Below are 11,823 nucleotides of genomic sequence, written 5' to 3'. Positions count from 1 at the left end.
CAATTTAATGCTAGGGACAGGAAATATCAATAACAATGTAGAATGTTAATTTCCAGGATTTAAATGGAAAGATTGGACCACAGCAGCACTGCATATTCAACAGAAGAGAGTTTGAACATAAGACTGAACTGGTGAAATAGAATTTTATGACTTTTGAGTAAGACATTACTGATTTTTTTCTTTTTACTATGCTTTGTTTTTCCAATTTAAACAGTTTACTTTCTTTTCAGTTGTTGATAGGTTTAGCAATATGTTAAAATATTTTTCTTGTTTGTTTGTTTTGTAAGCTTTTCTTCCTGATCCCTCTGGAATTGGAAAATATTTGGGAATATTCTTATTTTGTGGGAGAATGGTTATTTGCATGAGTTCAATAATGCTTGTTGCATTGATTCAGAAATCAGAAATATTATTGGACAGGGCTTTGACTGGAATGTCATATCTGAAGATTAATCAGAAAACTATGGAACTAAGGTGGATCTCAATTAAGCTAACTGAAGCTCTTAGAAAGATGACCTGGTACTATAAATAGTTCTACCTTGCAGAATGAATTAGAGAAGATATATGAAAGAATTTATGACATAAAATAACCTGGACTTTTCCAGCCCAGCATTGTAATCAGTAGAGATAGAAAAAGAGCAACCATACCAGAGAATTATCTTGAGAAAGACTTTGAAGGATGAAAAAGAGACTGATCTTTGCTAGCAGATGGTATATCACAGAATATACCTGGTCAGGGCTAAATCGAGAAGATTTATGTGTGACTTGTGTGCTGGGCATTTGCTTTTCAACAATTTGAATAGTTGATATGTAAATATTTTCTCAACAATATTTAAAATCATACTGTTTCTGTTGTTATAGTCACAAACAAAATTATACAAAATTATAAGAAATATTTTGAACATTGTCTTTAAAATTCAGTATTTTGAAATTTTGAAAATGGTTTATTAACTTTCAAGAGCTATGGAGTGTGAGTTAAAACTTTTTGCTATGTGAAGTAAATGTTTGTGGAAAAAATGTAAAAATTAATTTAAAAAATTAATTTAAAAAAGAATAATTGATAAATTGGCATATTTATTGTGGACCTACTATGCCCAAGGCAGTGTAATCTCACCATAACAGATTTCAAGAGTTATAGAAAATCATGCCTGCACTATAAAAGTTGTCTGTATACCTGGGAATGACAGTATACAAAAAATGAGACACTTAAATAGTACTATTATAGAACATATGCTTCAAAACTGAGTAGTCTGGGGCCAGTAGGTGGTGTGGTGGTTGGTGCTGGACTCCCACATGGCCAACCATGGTTCAAGTCCTGAACCTGGCTACTTGCTTTCTCACTTTCCCTTTCTCTCACTCACTCACTCTGTCCCTCTCTGGTCAAATTTAAATAAATAAATAAAGTTAAGTGAAATAATTCTTTTAAAAAATGAATAGAAAAAAAAAGAGTAGTGTGTTATTTAAAACAACAGAAGACAATTTTAAAACCTTATCCTGAGGAAATGGAGTTAAACTGAGCTAGAAACTTCAGAGGCTTTTTTTTCGGGGGGGGAGGGGACTATAGGGTCCATGAGCTCACCAGAGACAGAGAGAAGAAGAGCAAGAAAGGGCAGAAAAGTAAGAAATCACCCCCCCTGCCCAGGAGGGGTGATGGCCACACCACAATCCTTTCCCTATTCTCCTCTCAGGATTTTGGACATACACACATGTGTGGTATGATTTTCAAACCCCTGGGTCCAGGATTCAAACCATTCACTTGACCATGTGGTGACTTGGCCACCTTAACCTCCATGCCATCTGCTGGCCTTCTGAGATAGACTTTTAACGAGGTCTTGTAGAGCCTTGATACTTAAAATGTGGTCCAGAGAAACAACAATAAATGTATCATTACCAAAAGCTTGTTAGAAATATAGAATTGTGGGCTTAATTCAGACCTACGAATAAGAATCTTAATTTTCATGAGATCCCAAGATCATGCATATACTCTTTATATTTGAGATTGTACTATTATTGAGGAAGTAATACTTGATATGGTCCTGAAAGAACAAAAAAGGTGACAGTAAACAGTAAGTAAAAATATTTACATGTCAACTACTCAACTCCTACACAGAGTCCAGATAGGAAAAATCCTTGGATGTTTCACTCAATTCATTTATGTGTTGCAATGATCAAGTGTAGGATATGCTAAAGAACAGATATGTAGAGAACAAAGACACAAATTAGGAAACCATAGCCTGAACAAGTCACACCCCATACTTTGGGAATTATCCATGCAAGTTCCTTTATCCTATAAGAAAAAGGTGCTAAACACAACATTCTTGCATGTCCCCAAAGAGAGAGACTAATTCAGTTGGTCAGAGTCTGAAGATTCATTGAGACCCTGCACATTTTGTACCTGAATTCTGTTCCTCAAAAATGTGATAAACCTGGCTGCTCCTTCACTAGGGAACTATCTTATTCTACATGTTTCTGTGTGAAATAAACACAGCACAGCACACTTTGCACACCCCATATACTGCAGGGAGAGTGGGAGTAGAAGCAGCCTACATCCTCCCCCCTTTTTTGCTTTATATAAAAATAGTTACATTGGGCAGTCTTGTGGTCCTTGTTGGGAAGTTGATTTATCAAGCACATCAAAATATACATGTTGTTCTTCTGTTTGTTTTTTTCTGAGGACCAAAGTCACAAGATTTGATACATTGAGAGGCCTTTAACTCCAACCCCAGAATTGGGGGTTTATAGGGAGGGTAGCCATATAAAGTCTCATCCAAGCTATAATACTTTTGGGTATGAAAGAGAATATTTCAACATTCCACCAGAAGAGCTGAGACTCTCCTGAACAAAACTGTCTTAGCCTATAAATTAAAATGTGCTTGCAAATGAGACTGGTGTGCAATGCCCTAAAAACTCAGAATGTAAATACAATCATAACTCTTTCATTTTTCCCAATGGTCTCCTCAGCCACTAATTTATTTATTAGGAGGCACTTATATATCTTCTTTAGAACCTTCCCTCCATCAACCAAAACCTTCAGTAACCACATAGCCCAATCTGCATATCTGATCAAGGAGTATACTGAATTCTTGTATGTTGCTTCTTGTTATGTGATTGGTGCCATTAAAGCTGTATTCTTGGGGTCAGCAGGTGGCGTGGTCATTAAGGCACTAAACTTCCACGTGGCTGATTGTGCTATGAGTCCCAGATGTGGAGGGTTGAAATTCACACAAGGCATGTGTGCATGGATGCCCAAAATCCCAGGGGGGAGAATGTAGAAGAAGAACCATCTTCCCTCTGGGGGATGATTCTCACTTTCTCTCTCACTGTCTGTCTGTCTCTCTTTCTCTGGTGAGTGCACACACCCTATGTCAAAAACATTTCTAAATAAATAAGTAAACAATTATTTTTAAAGAAAAAACTAGAGTCTATAAAATTGAAGAGTCAGTGTTAATCCAATGCTGAAAAATAAAAATGACTTGGTAATATAAATCCCAGAACAGATCTTGGTTCAGCAAAGAAGCAGAAGCACACTCCTTCGTCTGTGCCAAGCATGGGCAAGATGTCCTTTATTTGAACTGCCAAGACTAAGGCTCTTAGTTTTCAACTCTTTGGGATTTGGACTGATTCAATGTTAGCCACCCAAAGACCACTTTTTCTTTCACTCCTTAGAATGTTAGGCAGGTTTTAATCTTATATTTTATAAACACAAAATTGTTACTCACCCGAGGAAGTCAACCCTCGGTCAATCAGAGATAGTTTTTTCCCTACTATGGAAGAACCCCTATTTTTTAGGGAAGAAGAAAAAGATTGATGACACCTTTTATAATTTCAAGACAAATTTTCAGCACCTCTCTAGAGGTAAATAGTAAAATCTGAAAAACAAATAGCAAAAATCAAATAGTAAAATCCAAAAATCTCAGATTAATAAAAATAAAAATAAAACATATCTCCTGTGCACAGATTAATAAAAATAAAACATATCTCCTATTTTCCAAGTGGGTGTCCTTAAAAACTATCAAAGATTGGTGGGGGGTGGAACGATAGTAAAAAGCAAAAATCTCAGATTAATAAAAATAAAAACATATCTCCTGTGCACAGATTAATAAAAATAAAACATATCTCCTATTTTCCAAGTGGGTGTCCTTAAAAACTATCAAAGATTGGTGGGGGGTGGAACGACGTAGCACCCTTGGCTTTGGGTATAAAAATGGTGGAATATAAACCAGAGTCACTTCCTAGGAAAAATGTTACTGAATATAAAGCATGATTAGGTTTTTTCTTCTTTTTTTAGTGACAGAGGACATGTACACACAGGAGAGAGAGAGAAAGCACCCCTCAGTGGAGTGTGATCACCCCACAATCCTTTTCTTTCATTTCTGCATCCCTTCAGTATCCCAGGGACAGGTCTATATGCCTGGCATACAAACCTGCCAGTGTGAACTGGGACTCAAATCCCAGTGGGCTATGTGGGATCCAACCTCCTCTGTACAGTACTTAACTGCTGCACTACAGGGTCTACCCTGGTTAGTCTTAATAGACTAGTAAATAAAATAGGAACTGAAAAATTAAATTTGAAACAAAGTTTCAAGCCTACCTGGTGAGAATAATACTGCTAGAATGATTAAGTGGGAGTTAAGTTAATGTCGCTGGTTTATGATAACTGACTAATTCAATTGGAGAAATGCAAGGAATCTTCAAAAACTTTATAAAAAATTCATGGGTGGATTGCAAAACAAACCCATATTTTAATTCCATATTTTCCACAAACATTTTCCAGTTCTCTCATATTAGTTTTGAGTTAACAGTAGGACATCCAAGTGAAAATATCTAATGGACAAGTTGAATTTTTTTTTTTTAATAGAGCATGGTTAGGAGATTAGAAGCTAGAATACAAAGTTGAGAGTCTTTCACTTCTTACAGGATAGGATATGGTCTCATAGATGAGCTCATCGAGGGAAAAGAGCAAGATGAAAAAGATGAGTCATCAAAGAAGTCATGGAAAATATGGTCAAAGAGATAGTAGTGTAGTGTGTGACTTCGAAATGAGAATAAATGTCATTGTAACACGAAAATCTAAAAAGAGAACTAGCATGGGGGACCTGAAGAGAAATTCAACTGCATGGAATTCAACAGTATGAAATGTCATGGAGAGATCAGAGACAGACTCTGAAAATAAACCCTTAGAATTTATAAAAAGCAAAAAGATCCAAATATTTGAGTGCTAACTATATGCTATATGCTTTTACTTACATAAAATATGTTTAGAAGGACAAGTTCAGCAGTGACCTTGGACAGAGAATTTTGGCTGGAAAGGACTGAGAAATATAAAGTGGTGCCTTGTGGAACTTTAGGGTAAGCTAAAATTTTTAAAATTGTATTCTCTTGTATCAAGATAGAACAAACTCTGCTTGTTTGAAGGCAGAGAGGAAAAAAACTTATTGGGAGAGCAATTGAAGAGTTACGATAGATGATAAGTAAGTATAATGGTAAATGTAAAAAAAGTCAAAGTTTTAGTATTAATTAGCAATTTTGCATTTTCTATGGCAGAATTAATTTAATTATGCATAGTATGAGTCATATATATATATACATATATATATATATGTATATATATATATGACTCATTCTATGCATAATTAAATTAATTCTGCCATAGAAAATGCAAAATTGCTAATTAATACTAAAACTTTGACTTTTTTTACATTTACCATTATACTTACTTATCATCTATCGTAACTCTTCAATTGCTCTCCCAATAAGTTTTTTTCCTCTCTGCCTTCAAACAAGCAGAGTTTGTTCTATCTTGATACAAGAGAATACAATTTTAAAAATTTTAGCTTACCCTAAAGTTCCACAAGGCACCACTTTATATTTCTCAGTCCTTTCCAGCCAAAATTCTCTGTCCAAGGTCACTGCTGAACTTGTCCTTCTAAACATATTTTATGTAAGTAAAAGCATATAGCATATAGTTAGCACTCAAATATTTGGATCTTTTTGCTTTTTATAAATTCTAAGGGTTTATTTTCAGAGTCTGTCTCTGATCTCTCCATGACATTTCATACTGTTGAATTCCATGCAGTTGAATTTCTCTTCAGGTCCCCCATGCTAGTTCTCTTTTTAGATTTTCGTGTTACAATGACATTTATTCTCATTTCGAAGTCACACACTACACTACTATCTCTTTGACCATATATATATTATCAGCTCTCCTTGTCTCCCTGGCCTCTAGTCTAAAGACTTTGCATTCTTTTAAGAAAAAAAAATTTTTTTTCATTTCATTATACCTTTGTGAACAGGTAACTAATTGTATAAAGAAATGTAAATTTTGAATAGTCAGCCTAATTGTTGACCCAATCTTAGTTATAAATTATTTTGTAGAACCATGAGAGAATTTCAAATCTTTCTTTAAAAACAACCTGATGTTATTCACATAAAGTTTTATCTCATCATAGAAGTGATACTTCTACAACCCCAAATCATCTTGCCTCATAAGACATTGATGTAGTCTAAAAATTATATAAGTTTATCAGTGAAGTGGAATAACTACCAACAAGCAATTTCCTCATTCCATACATGACTAAGCTCTTCCAAATACCAAGTGTTAGAATGCACTATTCTGAACTGGCAGTGTATTCTCTGTATTCAGAGTGAAATACTGTCCTATCTAAACTCTGCCATCCTTTTCATTCCTCTGAGTCCTTCGTAGCACAATCCTCTAGACGCGAGAGCCAGTCCCAGCTGTATCAGCTGCTCTCCTGACGTCTCTTGGCTAACCTCCCAAACCTAACTGTCCCTTGGGCAAGTTAAAATTTCAGTGTGATAGCATACCATTTTCTCTCAAATCCTATCCAAGACATGCAGATATAATAGCAACTTCACCTCTGCCCAATAGCTAGCCACTTTTGGGAGATGATAACTAAGTAGAGTGATTTCCTCAGACATAAGAAGCAGAGACTTCAAATGAATCACACATGAATACTTCGCTAGCTGACTAGTGGGCTATGAAGGAAATCAGCAATCACACTTGATTTCTTTGCCAAAATAAATAAATAAAGAGGAGCAAAAGTGTGCCAACAATAGCAATGAAAACAAAAAATTTAGTTTTGGTTGGATAATAAATGCAGTAGTAAGATAAATGGAAAATGATAAAATTACTTAATTTCAATGTTTACTGAATTTAAAATCAAACTGACTTTTTGACTTAAAAAAGGTGAAAATATAAGTGTATTTACAAATACAGGTGTAAACATACTTTGGAGGAAATACACTATAGCTATTTTGCAAGTTTATAGAATGTTCATGAGCTATGGAAGTATGTGAACCTACTTTCAATTAGAAAAAGAGCCCTTCACCTCCACGCCACCTGCCAGTCCTGTAAGTAAGAAAGCAACCTGCCAGGTCCAGGACTCAAACCATGGGTGGTCATGTGGGAGTCCAGGGCTTTAGCCACAGCATCACCTGCCAGCTAGTTTAAGTTCTGGACCTAGCAGCTTGCTTTCTCCCTTTCCCTCTTTGTCTCTTGCCCTCTGATCAAATTAAAATAAGTAAATAAAGTTAAATAAAATAATTATTTTTAAAAATTAGGAAAAGCTATATAAATGTTATTTTTAGAATCCAAGACATCATTAAATGTTGTTTTTATTGGCCAGAGTTTATCATAGGCCAGCCAGGCAATCCACTCTAAATAAATATTAAAATGTTCAGAGATGCTAATGAATCCATAAGGTTTATTTGTAGCATAAAGTACAGAAGTCTGATTGTTAATGCTAAAAGATAAACCAATGTCAACATTGATATATTATAATTTAGAAACTAGCAAATATAAAAATTTTTGAGAAATATAAATTGCCAAGATTGTTTTCTTCTTTCTTATCATTACAAAATTATTCACAAGGTGTTAAGCAAAATTCTAAAAACAAAAACAAAAACAAATCACCCTTTGCCACACTCTCCCTATTGTGTCTTCCCTGAAGTATTAATGTCAAATAATTACAAGGTTCTTTTATACTCTAGTAACACAAATTATAGACAAAGACTTTGAAATACCCCAAAGAATCCCCTTTCAAATGTAATATGCATACAAATCACCTGGGAATCCAGCCAAAGTGCAAATTCTGAGATGGTATGCAATGAGGCCTGAAGGCCTTAGAGTCTGGATTTCCAATAAACTCCTAAGTAATACTAGTGCTGCTATTCTTAGGCCACCTTTTCAGTAGCAAGAGTTTAAAAATAATGATCAAGGTTGAGTATAGAGTTCACCATAGGTTATGTATGTGTGTGTGTGTGTGTGTGTGTGTGTGTGTGTATGCAGTTACGGGCACTGAGAATATCATGATCTGCTGTCAGCAAACTGGAGACCCAGGAAAGCCAATGGTACTATTCCTGTCCAAAATCTGGAAGGTTGGAAACTCAAATTGTTTCAGTTCAAGTACAAAGGAAGGAAAAGACCAATGTTCCAACCCAAGCAACCAGGGAGAAGTTCCCTCTTCTTCACGTGACTGTGAGGTTTTACTCCCTTCTCCCTTTCAACTATTAATAGTTGGAAGATGGTGTCATTCACCAGGGAGGCAATGTGCTTACTCAGTCTACCAATTCAAATGTTAATCTCATTCAGTAATATTCTCAGAGACGTACCTAGAGTGATGTTTGACCTAATAGCTGGGTACCTCACAGCCCAGTCAACTTGACACCTAAAACCAACCATCACAAGTAATATTGCTACTCTAACACATATGTTCTTTATTTTAGCCAAGCAATAGTAATTCAATTACAATATGCCAAAGAACTACTCTCAAAACCTTAATTCATTATGAACTCGACCCATGATAAGTTAAGGAGACATATAGTATTGACTGATAGAATTATCTGTCCTTGAAAGTAATAAAAAATAACCCTTCTTATATAAAGACAGCAAATATTTACCTCAGAAATACAGTTTTAGAAGTAAAGAAAGACCTCTATTTCATATCTTTATCAAAGTTCTATTATGAATTGGTATTAGAAATATAAAATTAAGTCAAGTTTTATAGGAAAAGGAGGACTGTTATAAAATGTGTGTGAAAATTAAACTACTTTCTGTTCTGTAAAACTCCTTAGCATCTTTAATATTCTATTCATCAGTGTCTCTACATACTACTATATAGTGATATATAACCTTCTATATATTCTGAAATGAAAAATATATTTCATCAAATCTAAAATGATATATGATGTTAAGACATATCATTCAGGTACTGCTAAATAGGGAACAATAATGTTAATTGAATATGACACAATGTTTTGTCACTCACAATTTTTTAAATACTTACTGAGCTCTTTTAGAATTAAAGAGTTTAATCATATAAGAGGATACCCATATGCACATATTAAAAAAGGGGACTATAAGTAAAGGAAATTGATTATGGTATTAACAAAATTTCTTTATATTCAGAGTCTGACTCTTCTGAACCACTTTTCACCTGAGACTTGCTTTTGTTTTTCCACATGATATTTTTTCTGAGACATCAAGAACCCGGATGACACGATATTTCATAAGAATGTTTCACTAATGTCTTTAGAATATCTTCCAAGCCACTAATACCTATTCTGAAAGTTTTGATGTTGGCACTTTATTAATCAGAAGATGTCGAAAAAATTTTTCAGAGACCAGTCAAGGACTCAAACAGTCTGTAAATTGATGAAAACTTCTGGAGCTTGCCATTTTCCAGTCATGATAGCAAAAAAACATAAATATGTTTACCCATATGTAGGCAGTGCAGCTGTGTTTCGCCTGCTACTGGTCAATAGTGTGTGTAAGATTAACCTTAATAAAGAGATGTTAAAATTGAAAACTCACACATACATGCACATTTCATATTAGAATTAACATTCATCTTAGAAGCAATGATTATACAATTTTTCCTAAATTTGTTTAATCAAAGAAGTACTTCTCACTTTTTAAATAACTGAATCTTATTTTTGGACTAAACCTCCTGTGTATGTATTCTTTCTGTATGCCACATTATTCTTCAGCATAAATTGATTTAAATGATTTACTTAGCATATGAGGGTTTTTCATAAAGTTCATGGAAAATGCATATTAGGAAAAAAAATATGCATTGCTTTTGAAGTGTTCTTGCACCAAAATAAAAGTGTACATCAATTTATTTCCCACAAACTTTTTTTTTTTCTTTTGGAGAGGTTTATCGCTACAGGGCACGTGCACTTGCCAGACAGACAAAGAGAGAGACATAGAGACAGGAAGCTAGAAATCACCCCCCAGGGGTGATGGTCACACCACAATCCCTTCTCCTCCATTCTCCTCTCAGGATGTTGGGCATGCACACACATACACCTGGAGTGAGTTCTAAGCCATCGGGTCCGGGACGCGAACCATGGTCAACTATGTGGGAGTCCAGCGATGTAGCCATTATGCTAACTGCTGGTTCCCGCCTCCCCCACAAACTTTTTTGAAGTTCTCTCATATAATCCTACTGAGTTAGAGATGATGTCTATTTTTTCCTACTCTCTGACCTCCTGTGAAGTCTAGGATAACATTCATTATACCCTAGATGTTCAATAAAAGTTCTTAAATGAAAGACTACGAGCATTAAAGAAATTGTCCCAAAACAAGCTTACTTCTTATGTTGTTCTATGACTAAAATTTTATTCTTAGAAACATCTCTCAAAGAATTCTAGCTTTTTAATTTCATATAAATATCTACTTTTCCTGATGGACTTCATGGTCATTAACATAACCCTAGTCTAATGTGCTGGTGTTTACAGACACTTTGTAGTGGAAGGATGAGAAAATCTGAGTACTATTCATAGCTTTGCCATGTGCTGTCTAAGCACATTTGCTCCTCAAAGGCTCAGTTTTCTTCTACATCAAATGAACATAACACTTGTACGAATAGCTTCAGGGGGCTGTTGTAATAATCATTAAAAAGTACACACACACACATACACCAAAACCACTGTAAAGGCTACATTGTGCTGTCTCTGTTTTTATTATACATATTACTTTAAAATTCCAACTCTCCATTTGGCTCTGGCTTGCTATTTATCGATATAAACTATAGGCTCCCCAGAGAAATTTTATAAGTACTTCCAGAGTGTCCTTGCCACTGAAAAACATCATTAAACAAATACTAGTCATGAAATTTCTGAGAACTATTCTATTTAAGATAATAACCATAAAACTTATAAAAACAACTCCCTTGTGTTTCAGTGAATCCATTCCTTATGGCTTTCTTAACAATATTAATTAAAAATCAGATATTTGTTTTTATTTTTACTAAGGAAATGTAGAAATGTAATAAGTGTCTCTTTGACGATAGTAAAGGATTCTTAGAGGTTAAAATTCTCTGACTGGGCTGGCCCCATAGTCTAGTAGTTAAGGGAGTCAGATCCCACATGATCAATGTCAGTTCAAATCCCAACCCTGGCAGCTTAAAAATCATACTGGGCACATGTTGCATGCCCAAAATCTCAACAGAATTAAGCAATGGAGAAGACACTGTGGTGTAACCATGCTCCATTAGGGGGTATTTTCTCACTCTCTCTCTCTCTCTGGCAAGCACATGTGCCCTCTGGCAATTAAATAAATATATATTTAATCAATATTATCTCATTGGCACTTCATAAAGTTTTAGCAGGTTTTAGTATCATTGTGTTTTACAGATAAGAAAAACTAAAGCTTCAAGAAAAAATTGCCCAGGAAAAAATTGCTTTGCTTACAAATTCACGGGAGAGCTAAGGTTTTAACCTCATAATGCTAGGTTTTCTTTTACGGTAGGACCTCTCAATGTCAGCACTACTAACATTATTAACCAAAAAATTATTTGGGAG

The sequence above is a fragment of the Tupaia chinensis genome, unplaced genomic scaffold, assembly GCF_000334495.1.
Source record: "Tupaia chinensis unplaced genomic scaffold, TupChi_1.0 Scaffold000085_1, whole genome shotgun sequence".
NCBI classification, from domain to species: domain Eukaryota; kingdom Metazoa; phylum Chordata; class Mammalia; order Scandentia; family Tupaiidae; genus Tupaia; species Tupaia belangeri.
Note: the sequence above shows the minus strand (reverse complement) of the source record.